This window comes from Vulpes vulpes, chromosome 3 (genome assembly GCF_048418805.1).
Source record: "Vulpes vulpes isolate BD-2025 chromosome 3, VulVul3, whole genome shotgun sequence".
Taxonomy (NCBI): domain Eukaryota; kingdom Metazoa; phylum Chordata; class Mammalia; order Carnivora; family Canidae; genus Vulpes; species Vulpes vulpes.
The window spans coordinates 119,456,941-119,462,940 of record NC_132782.1 but is presented as its reverse complement, the minus strand read 5'-3'; positions in this window follow the sequence as shown (position 1 = coordinate 119,462,940).

Here is a 6,000-nt window from a genome sequence, read left to right as displayed (position 1 = left end):
TATATAATACATGATTATTAAATATAGTCACCATGCTGTATATCAAATTCCCAGAATTTATTCATCTGATAATAGGAGTTTCATACTTTGACCACATTCACTCATCTCCCACACGCCCTTGCTCCAGTGACCACCGATCTACAATCTGTCTTTATGAGTTTCATTTTTTTAATATCCATATACAAGAGTATATAATATTTACCTCTCTCTATTTGACTTATTTCAGTTAGCACAATAACCTGGAAGTTTTGTCCATATTGTTACAAATGACAAAGTTCCTTCTTTTTTATGGTCTAGTAACACACACACACACACACACACACACACACACATATCACATATTTATCCATTCATTGACAGACACTTTGGTTGTTCCGTGTCTTGGCTATTGTAAATAATGCCACAGTGAACATGAGGGTGCAGTCATTTCATTTCCTCCATATTGTTTTCATAGTAGCTACATCATTTTACAAGCCCACCAGCAATGCACAAGGATCCTAATTTCTGTATCTCCTGGTCAACAGTGGTTCTTTTCTCTTTTATTTGTTTACCTTGTAAGAAAACAAGTCATCCTAATGAGTGTGAAATATTAGCTCATTATGGTTTTCATTTGCATTTCTGAATAATGACTGATGAGTTAGTTATCTTTTCTTTACATCTTTCTACATATAAGATCATATCAGCTGCAAACAGAGCCAATTTTACTTCTTCCTTTTCAATTTGGATGTTGTTTATTTCTCTTTCTTGCCTCACTGCTCTGGCTAGGGCTTCCAGTAATAGGCTGGATGAGAGAGTGGTGATAGTAGGGCCCCTTTGTCTTAGCCTGGATCTTAGAAGGAAAGCTTTCAACTATTCACCACTGAATATGATGTTAGCTGTGGGTTTGTAACACAGGGCCCTCACTATGTTGAAGTGCACTCCATCTATACTCAATTTGTTGAGAATTTTTATCATCAAAGGATGTTGAATTTTGTCAAATGCTTTTCTGTATTTATTGAGATGATCATATGAGTTTTACCTTTTTTTCCATTAATGTGATCTATCACATTTGTTGATCTGTTGTTGATATGTTGAACCATCATTGTATCCTAGTGATGAAGTTCACTTGATCATGATGTATGATTCTTTTAATGTGCTGCTGAATTCAGTTTGCTGGTATTTTCTTGAGAATTTTTGCAAGGGTATTCATCAGAGATATTGCTCTGTAGTTTTCCTGTGTCTTCATCTGGCTTTAGTATCTGGGTAATTTCACCACAGAAAATGAGTTTGGAAGAGTTTCCTCCTCTTCAATTTCAATGTTTTGGAGGAGTTTGGGAAGAATTGACATTAATTCTTCTTTAAATGTTTGGTAAAATCTACCTGTGAAGCCATCTGGTCCTGGGATTTTCTTTGTTGGGAGGTTTTTGATTAGTGACTTGATCTCCTTACTCGCTATTAGTCTGTTCAGATTTTCTATTTCTTCATGATGTACTCTAGATACATTGTGTGCTTTTAGAAGTTTATCCATTTATTCTAGGCTGTCCAATTTGTGGTGTCAAATTTCTCATATTAGCTGCTTATGATCCTTTCTATTTATGTGGTATCAGTTGTATTGTCTCCTCTTTCATTCATAATAGCTAAAGAATTGTTAATTTTGTTTATCTTTTCAAGGAGCCAAACTTGGGGGTTTTTTTTCTACATTTTCTATTGCTTTCATATTCTCCATTTCATTTATTTCTGCTCTGATTTTTATTTTCTTCCTTCTGTTAACATTGTGCTTAAGTTACTTTTCTTTTAGTTCCCTGAGGTGTAATGCTAGACTGTTTGCTTGAAACTTTTCTTTTTTCTTCATATATACATTTATAGCTATACTTTCTTCTAAGAACTGCTTTTGCTTTATCTCTGAAGTTTTGGTATGTTGTGTTTCCATGTTCATTTCCCTTAAGTTAATCTTTGTTCCTCTTTTCTTTTTTGATCTGTTGGTTGTTCAAGGGTGTGATGCTTATTTTCCATCTATTCAAGAATTGTCCGACTTTCTCCCCGTGATTGTTTTCCATTTTCATACCACGATGATCAGAAAAGATACCTAATATAATTTCAATCTTATTAAATGAACTGAGTCATTTTTGTGGCCTAACACACAATCTATCTTAGAAAATGTTCCAACTCTCCTTGGAAGCATGTGTAATCTGCTGCTCTTGGATGGAATGTTCTGTAAATATCTGTTAAATTTTATTTGGTCCATAGCATTGTTCAAATCCACTATTTTCTTATTGATTCTCTGTCTGAATGATCTATCCTTGTTGACAGTGTGTTATTAAAGTCACCAACTATTATTGTATTGATGTTTATTTCTCCTTTTAACTATGTTAGCATTTGTTTTATATATTTAGGTGCTTCTATATTAGGAGCATAAATACTTATAATCATTATATCTTCTTGAAGCATTGACCACCTTTGCATTATATAATGGTCTTCTTTATCACTTGTGATCATTTCAAGCTTAAAATCTATTTTGTCTGATATAAGTATTTATTACCCCTGCCTTCTTTTGGTTATCATTGGCTTAAAAGACTTTTCTCCACCTTTTTACTCTAAGCTTGTCTGCATCCTTAAAGCTAAACTGAGTTGCTTGTAGGCAGCATATTGATGGATCTTTTTTTTTTCCTCCATTCTTCCATTCATTGTCTTTTAACTGGAGATTTAATCTGTTTATATTTAAGGTAATTATTGGTGGGTAACAACTTACTATTGCCATTGTGATCATTGTTTTCTGACTGCTTTGTAGATCCTTTATTACTTTCTTCCTTTCTTGTTCTCTTCCTTTATGAAATGATGACTTTTTGTGTTGTTATGCTTTAACTTGACTCTCTTGTCCTGATTTTTGTGTATCCTTTTTTTTAAGATTTTATTTATTTGTTCATTAGAGACACAGAGAGAGGCAGAGACATAGAGGAGAAAGCAGGCTCCTCGCAGGGAGCCGGATACAGGATTCGATCCCCCAAACCGGGATCATGTGCTGAGCCTAAGGCAGATGCTTAACTGCTGAGCCATCCAGGTGTCCCTGACTTTTGTGTATCTATTACAGGTTTTTCTTTTATGATTACCATGAGGTTTCATTAAAAATCTTACTGTTATAACATCCCACTTTAACCTGATAACAACTTAATTTCTATAGCATACAGAAAACATATACTTTTACTTCTTTCTTTCCCATCACATTGTAGGCTACTGATGTTACAATTTACATCCTTTGTATATTGTGTATGCAATAATAAATTATTGCAGTTACAACTGTAACTGCATTTTTAGTATGTTTATTCTTTTAACTTTCAAACTATAATTGTAAATGATTTACATACTATTACCAGTTAGAGAATCTGATTTAACGACATATTTACCTTTACTGATAACTTTTATATGTTTGTTTTTCCAATGCTAATTAGCATCAATTCAATTTAACTAGTAGAACACTGTTCAATATTTCTTATTTGGCAGACCTAATGATGATAAACTCCCTCAGTTTTATTTGTCTGGAAAAGAATTTTTCTCTCATTTCTGAAGGACAAGTTGGCTGGGTATACCATTCTTGGTTGATAGGACTTTTTTTCTTTTAATATTTTGAATAAATCATGTCACCTTCCCTGGCCTACAAAGTTTCTGTTGTTAAATTATCTGAAGGTGTATCTGTGTATGTTATCAGTTGTTTTTCTATTGTTTTTCTATTGCTTTCAATTTTTCTCTTTTTATTTGACTTTTGACAATTGACTTACAATATGTCTCAGTTTAGGCCTTTTAGGATTGAAACTTTTGGGAGTGTTTGTGCCTCATAAATCTGGATGTGAAATTCTTTTCCAAAGTTTCAGAGTTTTTCCATTGAAAACTTAGTTTTCAATAGTTGAAATAGGTTCATTTCTCCTTTCCCCTTCTCTTCTCCCTCCAGGATTCCTATAATGCATAAATTTATTTTATTTTGCTGATGTCCCATAAGTTCTTTAGGCTCTCTTCACAGTGTTTCATTCTTTTTTTTTCCCTTTGCTCTCCTGACTGGATAATTTCCAATAGGAATTGGAAATTGAATTTTCTTCTGCTTTTTGAAATCTGCTATTGAAGCTTTCTATTGAATTTTTCAGTTCAGTCATTGTGTTCCTAAGCTTTGGTATTTCCACTTAGCTTGTCTGATGATTTCTATTTCTTTGTTAAAGTTCTCATTTTGTTCATGAATCTTTTTCCTAATTTCATTTAGTTGTCTGTATATTCTTGTAGTTCACTGAATTTCCTTGAGACAATTTTCCTAAAGTTTTTTTTTAAGAGTTGCTTTATTTTTTTTTAAAGACTTTATTTATTTATTCATGAGAGACACAGAGAGAGAGTCAGGCAAAGACATAGGCAGAGGGAGAAGCAGATTCCCTCTGGGGAACCCAATGCAGGACTCGTCCCAGGACCTCGGGACCATGACCTGAGCCAACGGCAGACACTCAACTATTGAGCTACCCAGGTGCCCCTCTAAAATTTTTGTTAGACAGTTCAGTGGTTACATTTTAGGCTAAGTTATGGGAGCTTTATTTGATTCCATTGTAGTGTCATATGTACTTGATGCTTTGTGATCCTTCTATTCTTGGGTTGGCATCTGCCTTTGAGTAAACAGTCTCCTTGTTCAGATTCTGCAGTTTTTGTTTCAGCACAGAAAGACCTTCACCAGCCAGCTCAGCTTAGGGTACTCAGTCAGCTGGTAGCATCTGTGAGCAGATGGAGCTTGCCACTGGAGTCTCTAATTAGATTGGGCCACTGTCCCTGCTCTTGGGGAGGGGGTGGAGTTTGTCACTGGTTGAGTTGGCCTTCTGGCTGGACTCTGTGTTCAAGTAGTGCTGCTATGTGCACTACCTAGTTGGGCAAGTTTTCCATGTTTAGATGGTGCCATTCTCTGGGCTCTGCAGTCACCTCTGGTTGGGTAGGATTGCAGGCTATACTCCCCACAGGGCAATGCCACTGATGAAATATTGCAATAGGATAGGGTTTGGGGCTATACTCTGCAATCCTTCCTCTTCAGGTTTGGCCTCAGGTTGTCCCCACCAACTTGGGTGTTATCCCTGGCTTGACTCTCCATTTGGGCTGTGGGCTGGAATTCATGGTCAGATGGGACCTTAGTCTGTGCTCTGCAATTAGGGCAGCAGACCATGCCTCAAATTTGGGCAGGGCTACAGGCTGGCTTCACAATTCAGTAAGCTACTGGCCATGCTCCTCTGTTGGGAGAGGTTGCTGGCTGGGCTCTCTGATCAAGTGGGGCCTCTAACTATACCCCATGGCTAAGTGAGGCTGGTGACCATGCTCTGAAGCTGAGTAGGCTCACTGTCCTTGCTTCTCAGTCAGGTAGGGCTGCAGGATATGCTCTGTGATTGAGCAAGGTCACTGGATAAGCTCCGTGCTTGGGTCAGGACACAAGCTGTTTAGCCATCCGTTAAGGCCATATCATCTGCTTTACTACTGAGTAAGGTTATAGGCTGGGCTTGGCAGCTGGGTCATTACCAGAGGTTGGGCTCCAAAGCTCCTCAGGAAGCTTGAGCCTCCCTGGCTATGTGGAGTAAGAGACTATGCTCAACAGATGGGCAAGGCTGCTGGCTTGGCTCCCTGCCAGGCAGAACCATGAGATATCTTCCACAGCTTCAGGGTTTTGTGGCCACTATTCCTGAAGAGTGGGTCTGGATGCTGTGCTTAGTAGTTGGGCAGAACTGTGAATTTCCTCTCCTGCTCAGGCAAGGCCAGAATATGTGCTTTACAGCTAATGTGGCCCTCTTGCTAGAGAACTAAATAAGGCTGAAATGCCAACCAAGCTTTCTGGCCTGACAGAGTCACTGGCTTCAGTCTGCTGATCTACAGAGATGCTGGCTGGGATCTCTGCTCAGGTGCCACTGCAAGCAGGAATAGGATCTGCCAAGATGTAAATACTAGTTCCTTTAAGCCCTGTCCCCCTTATCCGTCTCTATCTTAACCCCAGTAGTTGAACTCCACAGATTCTCCCCA